The sequence below is a fragment of the Balaenoptera physalus genome (genome assembly GCF_965194825.1).
Source record: "Balaenoptera physalus genome assembly, chromosome: X".
NCBI lineage: Eukaryota > Metazoa > Chordata > Mammalia > Artiodactyla > Balaenopteridae > Balaenoptera > Balaenoptera physalus.
The window spans coordinates 56,826,316-56,845,015 of NC_138903.1; the positions used below are offsets into that span (position 1 = coordinate 56,826,316).

At 38.0% G+C, this 18,700-nt stretch overlaps 1 long non-coding RNA gene across 1 annotated transcript in view; it reads right to left on the reverse strand.

Moving 5' to 3' along the window:
- Positions 1–2,028: 2,028 nt before the first annotated feature.
- Positions 2,029–18,700, reverse strand: part of LOC309651895 — a 521,021-nt gene continuing 504,349 nt past the window's right edge. Inside the window, exon 2 of the long non-coding RNA XR_014258445.1 lies at positions 2,029–17,677. This is a non-coding gene — a long non-coding RNA (uncharacterized lncRNA). The remainder of the gene's footprint in view (positions 17,678–18,700) is intronic.

Consider the following 18,700-nt stretch of genomic DNA (forward strand, 5'->3'; position numbering starts at 1 on the left):
GGACAACCTGGAAGAAATGGACAAATTCTTAGAAAAGCACAACCTTCTGAGACTGAACCAGGAAGAAATAGAAAATATGAACAGACCAAACACAAGCACTGGATTTGAAGATTTGATTAAAAATCTTCCAAAAAAAGCCCAGGACCAGATGGCTTCACAGATGAATTCTGTCAAACATTTAGAGAAGAGCTAACACGTATCCTTCTCAAACTCTTTCAAAATACAGCAGAAAGAGGAACCCTCCCAAACTCATTCTAGGAGGCCACTGTCACTCTGATAACAAAACCAGTCAAAGATATCACAGAAAAAAATTATAGGCTAATATCACTGATGAAACTAGATGCAGAAATCCTCAATGAAGTACTAGCAAGCAGAACCCTACATCACATTAAAAAGATCATACACCATGATCAAGTGGGGTTCATCCCAGGAATGCAATGTTACTTCAATATACACAAATCAATCAATGTGATAATCCATACTAAAAAATTGAATGATTAAAAACCATATGATAATCTCATAGGTATAAAAAAAGCTTTCAAAAATTCAACACCCATTTATGATAAAAACTCTCCAGAAAGTAGGCATAGTGGGAACCTATCTAAACACAATAAAGGCCATATATGGCAAACCCACAACCAACATCATTCTCAATGGTGAAAAACTGAAACCATTTCCTCTAAGATCAGCAACGAAAAAATGTTACCCACTCTCACGAGTATAATTCAACATACCTTTGGAAGATTTAGCCACAACAATCAGAGAAGAAAAAGAAATAAAAGGAATCCAAATTGGAATAGAAGAAGTAAAGCTGTCACTGTTTGCAGATGACATGATACTATACATAGAGAATAATAAAATGCTACCAGAAAACTACTAGAGCTAATCAATGAATTTGGTAGAGTAGCAGGATACAAAATTAATGCACAGAAATCTCTTGCATTCCTATATACTAATGATGAAAAATCTGAAAAAGAAATTAAGGAAATACTCCCATTTACCATTGCAACAAAAAGAATAAAATAACTGGGAATAAACCTACCTAAGGAGACAAAAGACCTTTATGCAGAAAACTATAAAACACTGATGAAAGAAATTAAAGATGATACAAACAGATGGAGAGATATATCATGTTCTTGGGTTGGAAAAATCAGTGTTGTGAAAATGACTATACTACTGAAAGCAATCTACAGATTCAATGAAATCCTTATCAAAATACCAATGGCATTTTTCATAGAACTAGAACAAAAAATTGCACAATTTCTATGGAAACAAAAAAGACCCTGAACAGGAAAAGCAATCTTTTTTGTTTTGACATCATTTTTTTTGTCTTAACGTCTTTATTGGAGTATAATTGCTTTAAAATGGTGTGTTAGTTTCTGCTTTATAACAAAGTGAATCAGCTCTACATATACATATATCCCCATATCTCTTCCCTCTTGCATCTCCCTCCCTCCCACCCTCCTTATCCCACCCCTCTAGGTGGTCACAAAGCACTGAGCTGATCTCCCTGTGTTATGTGGCTGCTTCCCACTAGCTATGGGTTTTACATTTGGTAGTGTATATATGTCCATGCCACTCTCTCACTTTGTCCCAGCTTACCCTTCCCCCTCCCTGTGTCCTCAAGTCCTTTCTCTAGTAGGTCTGCATGTCTTTATTCCCATTCTGCTCCTAGGGTTTTCATGACATATTTTTTTATATTCCATATATATGTGTTAGCATAGTGTATTTGTTATTCTCTTTCTGACTTACTTTACTCTGTATGACAGACTCTATGTCCATCCACCTTACTACAAATAACTCAATTTCATTTCTTTTTATGGCTGTTTAATATTCCATTGTATATATGTGCCACATCTTCTTTACCCATTCATCTGTTGATGGACACTTAGGTTGCTTCCATGTCCTGGCTATTGTAAATAGAGCCTCAATGAACATTGTGGTACATGACTCTTTTTGAATTATGGTTTTCTCAGGTATATGCCCAGTAGTGGGATGGCTGGGTCATATGGTAGTTCTACTTTTAGATTTTTAAGGAACCTCCATACTGTTCTCCATAATGACTATATCAATTTACATTCCCACCAACAGTGCAAGAGGGTTCCATTTTCTCCACACTCTCTCCAGCATTTATTGTTTGTAGATTTTTTTATGATGGCCATTCTGACTGGTGTGAGATGACATCTCATTGCAGTTTTGATTTCCATTTCTCAAACACCTTTATTAGAGTATAACTTCTTTATAATGCTGTGTTAGTTTCTGCTTTATAACAAAGTGAATCAGCTATACGTATAAATATAACCCCATATCACCTCCCTCGTGCGTCTCCCCCCCCACCCTCTGTATTCCACCCCTATATGTGGTCACAAAGCACCAAGTTGATCTCCCTGTGCTGTGCAGCTGCTTTCCACTAGCTATCTATTTTACATTTGGTAGTATATATATGTCAATGCCACTCTCTCACTTCGTCCCAGCTTACTCTTCCCACTCCCTGGGTCCTCAAGTCCACGTAGAGAATGGACAAAGCAATCTTGAGAAAGAAAAATGGAGCAGGAGGAATCAGGCTCCCTGATTTCAGACTATACTACGAAGCTACAGTAATTAAGACAGTATGTTACGGGCACAAAACCAGAAATATAGATCAATGGAACAGAATAGAAAGCATAGAGATAAACCCACACACTTATGGTCACCTTATCTTTGATAAAGTAAGCAAGAATATACAATGGAGAAAAGACAGCCTCTTCAATAAGCAGTGACGGGAAAAGTGGACAGCTACATGTAAAAGAATGAAGGTAGAACACTCCCTAACATCATACACAAAATAAACTAAAAATGGGTTAAAGACCTAAATGTAAGGCCAGGCAGTATAAAATTCTTAGAGGAAAACATAGGCAGAACACTGTATGACATAAATCACAGCAAGATCCTTTTTTACCCACCTCCTAGAGAAATGGAAATAAAACCAGAAATAAACAAATGGTACCTAATGAAACTTTAAAGCTTTTGCACAGAAAAGGAAACCATAAACTAGAAGAAAAGACAACCCTCACTATGGGAGAAAATATTTGCAAATGAAGCAACTGACAATGGATTAATCTCCAAAATATAGAAGCAGCTCAATATCAAAAAATCAAACAACCCAATCCAAAAATGGGCAGAAGACCTAAATAGACATTTCTCCAAAGAAGATATACAGATTGCCAACAAACACATGAAAGGATGCTCAACATCACTAATCTTTAGAGAAATTCAAATCAAAACGGCAATTAGGTATCACCTCACACCTTTCAGGATGGCCATCATCAAAATATCTACAAACAATAAAGCTGGAGAGGGTGTGGAGAAAAGGGAACCCGCTTGCACTCTTGGTGGGAATGTAAATTTATACAACCACTCTGGAGAACAGTATGGAGCTTCCTTAAAAAACTAAAAATAGAACTACCATATGACACAGGAATCCCACTACTGGGCATACACCCTGAGAAAACCATAATTTGAACAGAGTCATGTACCACAGTGTTCATTGCAGTTCTATTTACAATAGCCAGGACATGGAAGCAACCTAAGTGTCCATCGACAGATGAATGGATAAAGAAGATGTGGCACATATATACAATGGAATATTACTCAGCCATAAAAAGAAACGAAATTGAGTTGTTTGTAGTGAGGTGGATGGACCTAGAGACAGTCATACAGCATGAAGTAAGTCCGAAAGAGAAAAACCATATGCTAACACATATATATGGACTCTAGAAAAAAAAAAAAGTTCTGAAGAAACTTAAGGCAGGGCAGCAATAAAGACACAGATGTAGAGACTGGAATTGAGGACACGGCGAGGGGGAAGGGTAAGCTGAGATGAAGTGAGAGAGTGGCATGGACATATATACACTGCCAAATGTAAAACAGATAGCTAGTGGGAAGCAGCCACATAGCACAGGGAGATCAGCTCAGTGCTTTGTGACCACCTAGAGGGGTGGGATAGGGGGAGTGGGAGGGAGACACAAGAGGGAGGAGATATGGTGATATATGTATATGTATAGCTGATTCACTTTGTTATAAAGTAGAAACAGACCTTTGTAAAGCAATTATACTCCAATAAAGATGTTAAAGAAATATATGAGAAAACTGAAACCAATAAATAAAAAACATTAAAAATGAAACAGTAGTATGAAATAGAGAATAAAATATCAGAATGCAGCACACATTGGGTGGGTAGTTATGAAAGTTTGATTCAGTTATATGTGTATGTGTCAGGTCAAATGTAAAATGTATTTTATATTTACAGAGTATAAAAATTTGAAGATCACTTTCATTACGGACCCTTTTGAACTCAGTTTGTTTGTAAACCATATTTTAATAGATGAAGTAACAGTAGTGTACAGCCAACTAGAATACATAGTTTACAGCCACGAGTACTAGAATAGAGGCCCAAATTCTTGTCGTTTTTGTCAGGAGAGAGGTTTCAAAAATGTGCCGAGGACAGGGAATGATAGAATATAATTTCATGGGCAAGGGGAAGGACTTCTACCACAATGATGTGGTGACTACTTTACTTCAGCATCTTTAATCAAATGGGTTCCTGTCATGTAGAGAGGCTTGGACACACTGAGATATGTAGATGGTGATAGCTGCCTCTGTCCTCTGGATGGGAGAGGCAGTGCAGTGATCTGGAAGACTCCAGGCTTGAGAACTTGGAAATCCAGACTCTAGGAAAATTGGAACAGCATAGGCTTTGGAGCTGGACTCTGGGTAACTTACTCTCCCTCTCTGATCCTATCTCTTCAACTATGTGTGAATATTAAGAGCTATCTTTTATTGTACACTTATGTTCCAGATATCATTCTGAGTGTCTTTCATATATTTTCTCATTAAATCTACACCAAAATCAATTTTATAGGTGAGGAATTGTGCCATTTTACTAACGAAAAAACAGATATAGAGGAGTTAAGTAACTTGGCCAAAATTACACAACTAGGAAATGCTAGAGCCAAGGTTTAAACCCAGATGGGCTAGAAATAGGTTGGCTCTTAAGTATTACTCTGGATGCAGCTTGAGCCCAACTATATCATTCAAACACATTTAGCCAATCTGTAAGGTGCACCCACTCGTAATCACTTGGTATAAAAGACACAGAGGAGATTTCTGAGAAAAAGACCCATTCTAAGGGAAAAGCTATTGAAAAGATAAGTTTGGCCCATTCACAAAACCTTGGGTGTCAAAGAGGGCAAGGGCTGTAAATACACTGTGGTAATTTGTTTCTCTCTCCCTAGCCAAACCTTTCCTTGGGGACTTCAACACAATGTCACAGTGCCTAGAGACAGAAGAAATTCCTAATCATAATGCTGGGCTGTAAACACTGTGTAGATGACCATAGTAGCAACAGTGAGTATCGTGAGGTACTCTCAGATAGCGTCTTGGATGGTTAGGTGACCTCACTAAAGGGTGTTAAAGTAGTAAAGGAGAAAAATGGTAGGCCTCACAAAACTGAGGGATGGGGGAAGCAGCTACTTATTAATTGGTATGGAAGTACTTCAGCATTTGATGTGTATGTGAGTGTGTGGAGAGTGTAGTGAAAAGGACATGAACTTAGAAGTCCAAATGATGCAGTCAATAGAGGTAACCTCTAAGGGAGCACAACATGGTATTGGAGGGTAGAGAGTGGATCTAGGAGAGCTAATAAAGAATAACCAACACAACTGGGGTTCAAACTCATTTCATCCTTGGACTCCTTATCTGCTTGATATGAGATGGAGAAATAGAGGGAAGCTAGTTTCTGGGAGGTTTTAATGGGTGAAGGCTGTAAGTCATGCGTGTCACTTCCACACATCTCAGTTATATGACTATACCTAACTGCAAAGGAGGCTGGGAAATGTAGAATATCTGTATGATCAGGAGGAAAAGGGATTGTTTTTTAAACAGCTAGCCAGTCTCTGCCATAGCACCATCCTTAACACTTTATCTATGCCATCAGGTGCCATCCTCCAATAACACTTTAAAGGTGGTTACTATTATTTTCTCTATTTTACAGGTGATCAAACTGAGAAGGCATAGAGTCATATGCTCATCATCAGTCAACTAGTACGTGGAAAACTTGGGATTCAGATCTATTGAAATTCTGAAGAATAAGCTTTTTTATGTCTATAAAAAACTCAGGTATTTCAAAAATAATTGAATTAAACCTATAGATCAATTTGGGGGAGAAATGACATATTTACTGTGTTGTCATCCAATCCATAAACACAGTGTGTCTCTCCCCATTTATTTAGATTTTCTTGATTTTTTCACCATTTTGCAATTTTCATTATATATAACCTATACACGTTTTGTTAAGTGTATATCAAAGTATTTCATTTTATTTAGAGTGACTGTAAATGTTTTTAATTCTGGTTTATTACCCATTGCCATTCTTAGCAAGTAGAAATGTCTTGATTTCTGTGTGTTGATCTTGTATCCTGAAACCTTGTTGAAATCACTTATTACTTTTGTAGATTCATTGAGATTTCTACATAAAAAAATCATGCCATCTCTAAATAAGAACGGTTTTATTTCTACATTTCCAATCTTTATGCCTTTTATTTCTTCTTCTTGTTTTATTTAAGTGGGCAGAATTCCAATTTATATGTTGGATTAGTGATAAGAGTGGGCATCCTTGTCTTGTTCCGAGCATAGGAGAAAGCTCTCAGTCTTTCACCATCAAATATGACGTTAGCTGTAGGATTTTGGAGATGATTTTTATCAAGGTCTAATTATTCCTATTCTTAATTTCTTGAGAGTTTTTATCATGAATAGATGCCTTTCTGCATTAATTGATATCACCATATGCTTTTTCTTCTTTAGCCTATTGATATGGTGGATTTCATTCATTGATTTCAAAAGTTGAACCAACATTGCATACCAGGAACGAATCCCATTTGGTCACATTGTTGGATGTGGTTTGCTAATATTTTGTTCTGCACTTTTGTATCTATGTAGTTTACTTTAAAAATATTGACATTTTTTGTCTGGTTTTGGTATCAGAGTAATACTGTTCTCATAAAATAAGTTGGGAAGTGTTTTTCTCTTCTATTTTCTTGGAGAGAATATGGAGAATTGGTGCTTGTTTGATAATACAGTGAAACTATATAGGTCAGGAAATTTCTTTTTTGGAGTTTTTAAATTCTGAGCTCAATTTCTTTTGGTTATAAGACTATTGAGAAAACCTCTTTCATCTTGGTTGAGATGTGGTAGTTTGTAGTTTTCAAGGAACAGATCCATTTCTTATAAGATGTCAAAGTTGAGTACTCCATTATTATCCTTTTAATGGTTGGAAGATCTGTAGCATTATTCCCTATTTCATTCCTAATGTTAATGTTTTGGTTCTCTCTTATTTTTGTCGGTTTTGATAGAGGTTTAGAAATTTTACCGATTTTTTTTCAAAGGAACAACTTTTTGTATTATTGGTTTTTTCCTATTGTTATGCTGATTTCAATAACATTGATTTCTGCTCTCATCTTTAATATTTCCTTTATTCTGCTTATTTTGGGTTTAGTTTGATCTTTTTTCCCCCTAGTTTCTTGAGTTAGGAACTTAAATTATTGCTTTGAGAATTTACCTTGTTTATAAATGTAAGATTTAGATTTATGAATTTCACTCTTAGCACTACTTTAGGTTCATCACACCTCTTAAATAATTTTATCAGATATTAATTTAGCCACTTCTGCTTCTTTATGATTAATATTTTTTGGTATATTTTGTTTCTTCCTTTTATATTCAATTTCCCTATGTCTTTGCTTTCAAGTGTGTTTCCTTGAATAGTATGCAGTTGGGTCATATTTTTATCTACTCTGCTAGTTTCTGTCTTTTGGTTAGTGTATGTAGTTTACATTATGGTTTACATTTACATTTAAGGGAATTATTGATGTAGTTGAACATAAGTCTGCTTTTTTACTGTTTCCTGTTTGTTTCCTCTATTTCTCATTCTTTTCTTGCCTGTAGGTTACTTGAACAGTTTTTGTAGAAATCCATATTGATTGACTGATAGTGCTTTATTTATTTATTTATTTATTTATTTTTTTAGTGTTAACATTTTGTATAGTTTTTGCAGTGGTTGCTCTGTGTATTAACCTAAATCTTATCAGTCTACTGGTACTAACTAATATTAACATTTTATCACTAGGTGATGTGTGAAGAGTAGAAATCTTCCTCACTGTAAATGATCATTGTGTTGAGTATCAGATAGTGTTATAGTTTTTTCTAGTCATCAAAAATGATTAAAAACTCATGAGGCAAAGAATAATCTATTGTCTGTGCTCAAATTTCTCCTCTTTCTCTGTTGCTTCTTCTTTCTTGATGTTCTAGGTTTCTTTTTTTTTTTTTAATGTTTCCTTATATTTGAAGAACTTCCTTTAGCCAATCTTTAAGGGTACATCTGCTAGTGGCAAATTCTTTTAGTTTTCCTTTGTCTGACTACGTTTTATTCCCCTTTTATTCCTGAAGGATGGTTTCACCAGATATAAAATTAATGATTGACAGGGTTTTTTTTCTTTCATCACTTAAAAATATTATGCCATTTCTCTCTGACATCCATGATTTTAGATGAGAAATCCATTGTTTTTAATCTTGGCCTTTTCGTATAGTTATTGCCTCTTTTCTCTCTTGGCTACTTTAAAAATGTTCTTTTTCTTTAGTTTTCAGAAGTGTAATTTTGATGTTTCTTGTCATAAATTTATTTGGGTTACTTCTGTTTGGGTTCTCTCATTATCTTGCATCTGTAGGTTTGTATCTTTAGTCAAATTTGAGAAGTTTTCAGCCGTTATTTCTTCTAATACTCTTTTATTCCCACTCTGTTTTTCTTCCCTTTCTAGGACTCCAATGATACAAATGGTGCACCTTTTGTTATTATCCCACAGGTCCCCAAGGTTCTGTTCATTTGTTTTTCTGTCTGTTTTATCTCTGTTATTAAGATTGAGCACTTTCAATTGATCTTTCCTCAAGTTCACTAATTCCATCCTCTGCCATTTCCACTCTACTATTTAGTTCATACAGCAATCTTTTTGTTTCTATTTTTTTTCATTTCTAGAATTTTTATTTGATTCTTGAGCATGTCTGCCATTTTATTATTTATTTCCTGATTCATATTTTTTATTGAGATTTTTAAGTTTTTTTTCATGTTTTCAAGAGAATTAAAAACTTTCCTAGAGGGGTAGGATAGGGAGGGTGGGAGGGAGATGCAAGAGGGAGGAGATATGGGGATATATGTATACGTATAGCTGATTCACTTTGTTATAAAGCAGAAACTAACACACCATTGTAAAGCAATTATACTCCAATAAATATGTTAAATTTTTGTTTTCTTTTATGATGGCTGCTTTAAAATCTTTGATGTTTTGACATGTGATTCATTTTTATGTTGGCATCAGTTGGTTGTGTTTTCTCATTTATGTTGTGATTTTTCTTGCTTGTCATTATAATGGGTGATTTTCAATCTGTATCCTGGACATTTTGTCTATTATTTTAGGGGACTCTTGATCCTATTTAAACATTTTGTTTTAGCAGGCAGTCACCTTGTTTAGGTTCAGCATGTAGGTCCTGTTCTACTTTTGTTGCTCTGGTTTTGAGCAGAGCCTTTGTGGTGGTATTTTGGTGTTGGTGGGGTCTCCATTTGGTCTCTGCTGATGCTGCCCAAATGATGGAATGTGTTTTCCCAGGCAGGGCCATTTGCTGTCTCTCTTTGGGAGAGGGGAGTTTCAGGATCATGAAGTTATAGGAACAAAGAGTCTTCCTGGCCCTTGGACCCATGTTTGGTAGGAAATCTCTGCCTGTAGGAGATGCATAGTGGTTCTCAGGCTAGGTGTTTATTGTGTCAGGATCCCTCTTGCTAGTTCCACCTGGCTGCTCTGGTAAGGCCCATGGGGAAAAAGACCTTCTGAGCAAGGCTTTGCTTATGATTAGGGTGGGGTGGTGAGGGTCAGAGTTGGGGGGATGTTGTCAGTCCCCACCCCTCATCTCATCCTCAGGAGGTTTTGACATGTAATATTAGTTAATAACCCCTGGACTGTGATCCCTGAGGCTCTCTCATCTGTGATTCTGTAAATTTTTGTGAGGAGAATCTTGACCCTCAAAAGGAGGCTCTGGGTAGTTAGAAGATTGACTTTGAAAGGAATCCCCTGTTTTCACTGTGCTTAGGAGCAAACAGGAGCACACAGGCTTATATGTGACAGAAGCTGTCATTCTATGATCTGTCCTGCAGACTGAGCAGGAGCCTACACAAACAACAAGACATAATGCTTAGACTGCTTTGAAGGTTGTCATGAGGTTTAATTGAGATCGAGGGATATGAAAGTGCTTTGGAAACGCTCACAGCTCAAGAAGTGCAAATTATGAAACAAGAATATTAAATTCTACATTTCAGAATGGTTATGAGAATGAAGTTGTATCATACAAAAGTTCTTGGCATGAATTGGAATCATGTAGATGGCATGACTATGGTGTGGGCACATATCACACAATTGTAAGTAGGCCCAGTTGTGTACCATGCCTTTACACATCAGTTAGTAAAGTCCTCAGATTTTGGGATCCCAAAATGTCTCTGGGTATATTCCCTCAGACTGCCAAATGGTTACTCTATAGTCATAAATTTGTCCATTGAATAAAGAATCAGAGCCATGGAAGTTCAATGAATTTATGAAATGTTCCTGAAGTAGCTATGGCCAAAATTAGGATGGTTTTGTAAATTAAACCAGAATATGTAAAATTTGGGGACCAGTGCATCGTTTCCCCATTTGGTGCCCATACCAGCCCCTTTGTTTCTGTTTTCTTTTTATAACAGACAGGTTCTTCTCCACACACTCTCCACCTCAATCTCTATGACCCTTTCTAATAGACACATTTAAAAAAAAATAAACATATACATTCAGTTGTTTTCCTCTTGTTCTTTAAGGCAGGAGATTTAAACTAGAGTACATGGTAAAACACAATTTTTTGTAAGTCAATATTTTTCTAAGGAGCAGGAAGACCATAGCTTTTGACCAACTCTCAAAGGGGTCTGTGATCTAGAAGTTTTAGGAACTACCAGTTTTAAGATTACTTAAAGTTTTAGGATGCCAACTTTACTTCCTTCCATTCAGAGTTCTCAGAGGTCTCTTAACTAATAACCAAGGTCACACAGCTAGGAAATGAAGCTCCTGAGGTTTGAATCTAAATTTAATGGGGTTAAATGAAGGTCAGAAACCATTCTTAGGCAAAAACCCAGGTCACTTTCACAAAACACTGTTCTGGAATGATGTGGTGGCATCTTGCCTGCTGCTGGCTCACTCTAGCCCTTCCTAATCTAGGGCAAGGCCTGGGCAGCCCCAGGTTTCCCAGAATGCTTATCAGACTTCTATCTTTCTCGAATTGAAATGTCTTCCACAGCCTAAGTTATCGATCTCAGCATTTTCAAGGACATCATTAAGTCTATCCCCCCTGCCCACAGGATCATATAAAAGATTCATGTATCTATTGAAGTGTCAGATAACTTCCAAAATTTTCTCTGAAAGTAACCAACAAAATCAGATGTCCCTATTTTAAGTTGTTTTCCTATGAGTCCAGTACTTTCTCAGATTCTTAGAAAATCAGAGCCTGAGAGGTCCTGAGCCAGAAGAGACCATTTTACAGGTAGAGATGGGAAGAGACTTATCCAGAGTCATTGAGTAAGTTAGCAGAAGGTAGATCAGAAACCAGAATCTTTGACTCCTAGTCAAATGCTCATCAATAGACGAATGGCACAGCTTCTTACCAACTTTCCCTTTCTCCCCTGCCCCACTTTCCACCAACTCACCACCAACTTTTAACTTATGCCAGTTGCTGGTGAGGGGAAATGTATGAGAAGGGCAAAGGGAGAGGTAATAAGTACACAAGAATGGGCCAAGGAAAGAGTCATGCTCTGGCCAGTAGGCTTTCTTGGGGTGCTAGGCCTTTTTCTGTCTTCCAGGAATCCCTGGGACAGTCTGACCTCACCATAACCAAGCTTAACTTATTAGGGTATCAGATCATCATCCTGTGGAAGTGGAAGAGTACAGTCACTCCACCAAGCTGCCCATGAAAACCCCTGGGGGCCAATACAGTGAGCAGAGGACTGAATAAGATTTCACAACAATTAGCAAAAATACCTACTATATGATAGACCATGTGAGAGGTACATTTAATATATTTAGCTCATCTATTTTTCTATATACCTTGGAAAATACATACTGTTAATATCTCAGTGAGAAAACTGAACTCCCAATTAATGATCTGACTTGCTCAAGGTTACACAACCAGTTAATGCCCATGTTGGAACTAAATCCCAGAGAGCTGCCTGCAATAAGCATGCAGTTTCTCGATAATATTTAATTTTTTACTATATGACAGGCACTGTACTAGGCTTTTTGATGTAGTATTAAAATATTTGCAATAAACCTGTGAGTTATATATTGTTACTCTCATTTTACAGGGAAAGACATGGAGGTTCAGCGGGTAAATGTGACTTGCGTAAGATCCACATAGCTAGTAAATATTGTGCTGTCCAAAACGTTCGTTCGGGTTTTCTGTGTTATGGAAAAGCCCGAACGAACTTTTTGGACAACCCAATAGTTGATCAGGATTTTAAGCCAGATTTACGTGACTTTGAAGCTCATATCTTCCACCATGCTGCCTCTTTCAGAGATTTGGGAGCATGGTATAGAAAGGATGAATGAGTCTTTCAAAGGAGAGGCTCCTCTTGATGACTTTGGGGATAGCTTAAATCTTACATGCTCAATCTATATTATAATTCTAGGAGTCAGGAAAAAACTCAAGGAATAAGATTGGGTGGCTGTGATGTCTGGATCCCAGAGTACTGATAAGTCTTTCAGCCGTACTCTACATTCTAGAAACACTTGGATACAATGAAATTGGGCAACTGAACAGATTGGGAAACTGAAGGAACTCCCACTGGGGTCAAACTGAACTGAGACCTCTTAAGAGTCTAAAGATCAGCTCCACCCTTAGAGCAGTATGCTGCATTGTGCTTCCAGGGGCTGCTACCCTGGAGTGAATTGTTATAAATAAGGACACTTGTTGCTGATTTTCTGCTACTTCTATTCAACTGATTCATTTCAGTCTGTAAAGCACTATCTATCACCTCAGCTTGTGTAGGAGTGCTCCAAATCAGATAAATGCCACCTGTGCTCTACTGCTCTTAGACTTAATCTGTGGAAGGGAGAGCTAAGGCCTTGCTGCTGGCCCATAGGTTTCCATATTTATGGTAAATCCACCCCTTTTAATTTTTACAGGAGCTTCTGTGTTTCAGTATAATCCTCTGTAAAATTATGGGTGATGAGTTTATGATCTCTTTAATAGCTTGGTGGCCTGGATTTGCACTTTGGTGCCCCAGTAATTTAGCATAGTGCCTGGCCCCAAATAGTGCTCAGATGTTAGATAAATGAATAAAATCAACTTCACAAAGCACTTCTCTGTCTTTTGTCTAGTAGACAGGGCAGGCAAAACAGAAGCTTAGGATTTGACCAAACCTCCAAATTCAGCTTATCTAATCCCCAACCTGATTCCTTCTAAGCATTTCCACCCAACCAGTCTTTCAAGCCCTGCTTGGACACCTACAGTTACAGGAACTCATGAGTAGACATCTCCTTACAAAGGTTTTCCTAGTGCAGAATGAACTCCTTCACTCTGTGGCTTCCACCTATGGGTTGTAGCTCCTTGGTACCACACAGACTCTGTCTTTTCTGTCTGCCCTGTCACAAGGGCTGAGCTCCAGTTCATTCAATGACTCTACACAGAGCCTGGGACCTTGCCACCTCTTCACCCTACTGACCTCTCATCTGTACCCACTCTTCTTTTCCTGTATCATTTTTGAAGAGTGAGGGCCAGAGCTGGAAACAGAATACTTGCTGGACAATATAGAATAAAGAAGAATGTCACCTCCTCTGCTCTGAAAAATCTCTATTAATAAATAACTAACTATATACTATATACTAACTAAATAACTCTATTAATAAATCCTAAAATGAAATTTGTTTTTTAGGAAACCATTTCACCTTCTTGACCAGAGATCTACAAATTATAACATATGGGCCAAATATAGCCCACTGCTTATTTTTGTAAATAAGGTTATACTAGAACACAGCCGTGCCCATTCATTTACTTATTATGTATGGCTGCTTTAATGTTCTAAGGGCAGAAATGAGTAGCTGCTACAAAGATCAAATGCCTCACAACACCTAAAATATTTACTATATGGCCCTTTAAAATTTTGTCAACCCCTATTCTTGATTTATACTGGGGTCCTCATACCAAGCTCATTGGTAAAAACAAAAATGAAAACAAAATGAGACTCAGAGAGCTGAAATGAGTTGCCCAATTCACACAGCTCGAATATGACGAGAGATGGATTTTTAACCCAGGTCTCTTGGTTCACAGTCTGTGTTCCTTCACCTCATGGTCCCTTAAGTGTTCACCACCAACTACTTCAAGCTGGGACATGCTGTGGTGCTATGACTTCATGGTTTCTAGTTTCCCTAGTTGAGTTCTCACTATCAGCCAATGCTTGCCTAGATCAAAGCTGCTGGGTTCAGGTCAGTTCTTGTCAGTCATTCCTTTGTTCCATCCATGGTTACCTTGCTGCTGGGGTCACAGTGTTCTTGGCCAGCGATCAGGATAGGCTTTCTAGAGAATAAGCTATTCAGGAGTCTTTGCCGACAGCAGTAAGGAAACCAGGCTGGTTGAACCTCAAGGCACAACAGGGCAAGGAGGGAGCCCCACACAATCTGTGTCGCAGTCCAGGAGAAGAACTATGGGCTGACTGATGGGGTCATCTCTCAGTCACCATCACTCATGTCCTTGACTCTAGAAATATTTCTAAGGATAAAAAATGAGGAGCGAGAGAGAGAGAGAGAGAGAGAGAGAATGAGAATGAATATATACCTGATCAGCAAGAACAAATTCCTTTGATTTATTCATTTCCTTATTTACTAATCCTGCTTTTTGTAGCTGAGCACACATTTAGAAAATTTTCTGGCTTCTAGCAAAGCTGGCATGGCTGACTAGACATTTCTCCCCATACTCTGATAGGACCTGGCTGGACCTCAAGAAAGGGGCCCATCCATGGCCAGTTCTATATGGGCATTCCTACTCCAGGACACACAAGCTAGTGGGGTGGGGGAAGGCAGTCAAAGCAACCAGTGTAGGTTGCTCTGAAGCCTTCCCTCATCCATGAGCCCCTCTCCCCAACCCCACATTCATCCACAAAAGTCCCCAGCAATGAAAATCAGGGATGCACAGGAATACTAGGAGCAAGGCATTATAGGCACACATCTACCATCTAAACTGTAGTACCAAAAAATACCAGAACTCAAGAGACCTTTAGAGATCATATTGTCCAACCATCTAATTTTACAAATTGGAAAACTCATGCTGGAGAAGTGAAATGATCCACCTAAGGTCACACAGAGATCAATTCACATGCACAGAATCATTGGACTCTTCAAGCTCAAAGAGCCTGTAGATGTCATTTGTCAAACTCCTTCATTTTAAAGATGGGGAACTGAGGCACAATCTCCAGGACAGAAATTGTGTCTGATTCATTTATGTATCCCCACACATAACAAAGTGCATTGCATAGAGGAAACACTCAAAAAGTGTTTCTCGAAATAGGCATCAAATCTTAAGAAAGCATCTTTTACACTGTGTTTTGTCCACTCTCATTTTATAGGTGAATAAATCAAGGCTCAAAGAGGGAAATGGTTTGCCCTACATCCAGAAAGAATTAGAGCTGAGACAAGAACTCAGTTATCCTAAGGTTAAGCAATGTGCCCAAGGTCCCACTGTTAATATATGACATTGCAAAATGAGTCCATTTTTTTCCCTTGCAGAATTTTCACATTTATGCCTTCCTTTCTTCCTCTCTTTCTTTTTTCCTTCCTCAAACATCTCCTGAGCATCTGTCATGCATGGGGGAATATAGTAATCATAAGATCCAGTTCCTGCAAACAAGTATTTACAAAATGCACTCCAGTTGAGATCTGGAGGTAGGAGTGCTTAAATCAGAATGGAAGAACCATGGACAATTTCTCAGAGGGACAGACATTTGAACTGGTGGGATTATAGGAGCTTACAAAGAATATAAAGTGGGAAAGGACATGTCTGGTAGAAATAATAGCGGGTAAAAAGGCATGATGTATTTGGAGAATATTGAATAGTAAAGCCAGGCTGCCACATAGGATACCTTGGGCAAGGGTGGAAGAAGCTTTCAAGGGGAAAGAAAAATGAGAAAACCAGATTATAAGAGCCTTGAATGACAGGATAAGGAAGCATAGCATTTAGTCTGAAGATCAGTAGGAAAAGTTTTGAAACAGGTGATGGATGTAGTCAGTTTTGTGGTATAAACTGACCATTATGTAAGAGTAGAGGCATCTCTTATCTCTGTCATAAGATACCTTTGACTCTATTTTTGTTTACTCTGCCCCAGTGCTTGGTCCATAGGGAGCTTAGTAGACACTAAGTGTAAGATTCTCACTATGCTTTTCAAGACTTTCCTGTCTTTAGGCCACGCAGAAACTTCTCTCCTCTTACACTGCCACCTCTGATTGTTTCTTCTTCTCTTATCAGATTCAAAGCTCTGGGGCAGTGCAACGTGCTACATGAAATGTGAACTGGAAAGGAAAAGACCCAGATTCTGATGCTTTTTCAGTTATTTTTAGATGTGGCCATGCAGGTACATATGCAAAGAAAAACTTGGCAGAGGGTAAAGTCAGGGATAATGGAGAATAATGGATGAGAAAGTTTCTCTCAAAGAAGAGAACGTGTGTCTAACCAAGAAAGTAACTCCACTATCAGGGCAGGGAGTCTTTGCAACTCCTGCCCAGCAAGATTCATTTATTGTTACAGACCAGCGTCGGTTGTGCATTTTTCACACTTTATTTTCCTAAAGAGTTTTTAGGAAACAAAAATATTTTTATTTTGTTGTTTTGGGGTATGGACAAGGGACAGATAACATATCTTTTAGTTTATAGGTTACTGGATCATGGGAAACCATATCTGGGGTTGAAGGGGATGACTGCAAGTTACCCAAAGATTCTGGACTTTGTGATAGATGCAGTAACTCGATGGAACTTTGGGTTGTCTCTTTTGGGGAGGAATTGAATATATTCTATGTGGATTGAGAAATGTATGTGAGTCGGCAGACTGTGGCAGAGTCTGCTGGTTGTCCAACAATCTCCATTTCCCCCCTTTTCCTCTAAGGAAAAAGAGCCTAAAATTTAGATGGGCACATAGCCACACACTGAGAGACTATATTTCATAGTGTTCCTGGGAAATTATTATCTCTGTTTTGCAAAAGAAGAAACAGAGGCTCTGAGAGGTTAGGCAGTTTAACAAAAGTAAACTGCTTTTTAAAAATTTATTTATTTATTTATTTATGGCTGTGTTGGATCTTCGTTTCTGTGCGAGGGCTTTCTCTAGTTGTGGCAAGTGGGGGCCACTCTTCATCACGGTGCGCGGGCCTCTCACTATCCCGGCCTCTCTTGTTGCGGAGAACAGGCTCCAGACGCGCAGGCTCAGTAATTGTGGCTCACGGGCCCAGCTGCTCTGCGGCATGTGGGATCTTCCCAGACCAGCGCTCGAACCCGTGTCCCCTGCATTAGCAGGCAGACTCTCAACCACTGCGCCACCAGGGAAGCCCCTAAACTGCTTTAAACGGTTAAGTGGCTGAGTTGGGATCCAAGTGAAGAGTTGTCTTATTGCTGCCTTTATCCTCATCAGTTTTTATTCACAATCATAAGCTAGTTTGGTGGATTGAGGGGATGAAGTATGTGGAATTAATGTAAGACTGAAGGGGATTTATCATTTGTGATAACCATAATATTTCTTCCAAGACCAGATTGCTTACCTGCTTTCTTTCCAGATTGTGATTCTCAGTTACATGCTATGAATCTCAGAATGTAAGGGCTTTCAAAACGTATTTAATTGTTTCTGTATAGATGGGAATTCTGAGGTCTAGAGAGGAGAAATGATTTGCCCAAAGTCACAAGGCAGTTTTGGTAGACTAAGGACTACAGTAAGGTCTGATTCCCAGCGTGGTGCTCTTTATGCTCCAGTTTAGTTGCCACTCTTGGAATTGTTAGAGCTGGAAATACCTTCAAACCATTGAGTCCAGCATTCCCAAAACTGTGTTATATAGACTTGATAGGTGTCATACAACAAAAAAGTTCTTCACTCAGATAAGTTTTTGAAATTCTGGGTTAAAGAAGCATCTAGACAAAATTAAATAGGTTTTCTTTCTGATTCTGCTATGTTGCCATAGGCAAGTAGCTTAATCTCTCTGTGCTCTGTTTCCTCAATTCTAAAATGGGGAAAATGAAAGTATTTACTTTGTTTAGTTGCTGATAGTATTATATGAGTTAATATTTGCAAATTTCTTTGTCAATTAAAAAATAATTATCATGCATAAATAAATCACAATATTTTCTGTACAATGGAATGCTACATGATGATGAAGATGAACAAGTACTGGCATACTCAATAACATGGATGAATAACACACATATGTTGTGTAAATGAAGCCAGACACTAAAGAGTACAAATTGTGTAATTCCATTAGTGAAAAATTTAAAAACAGAAAAAAAAAATCTAATCTATAGTGATAGAAGTTGTGATATTGGTCACCTCTGAGAATGTGTAGAGGTTATTACTAGAAAGATGCTCA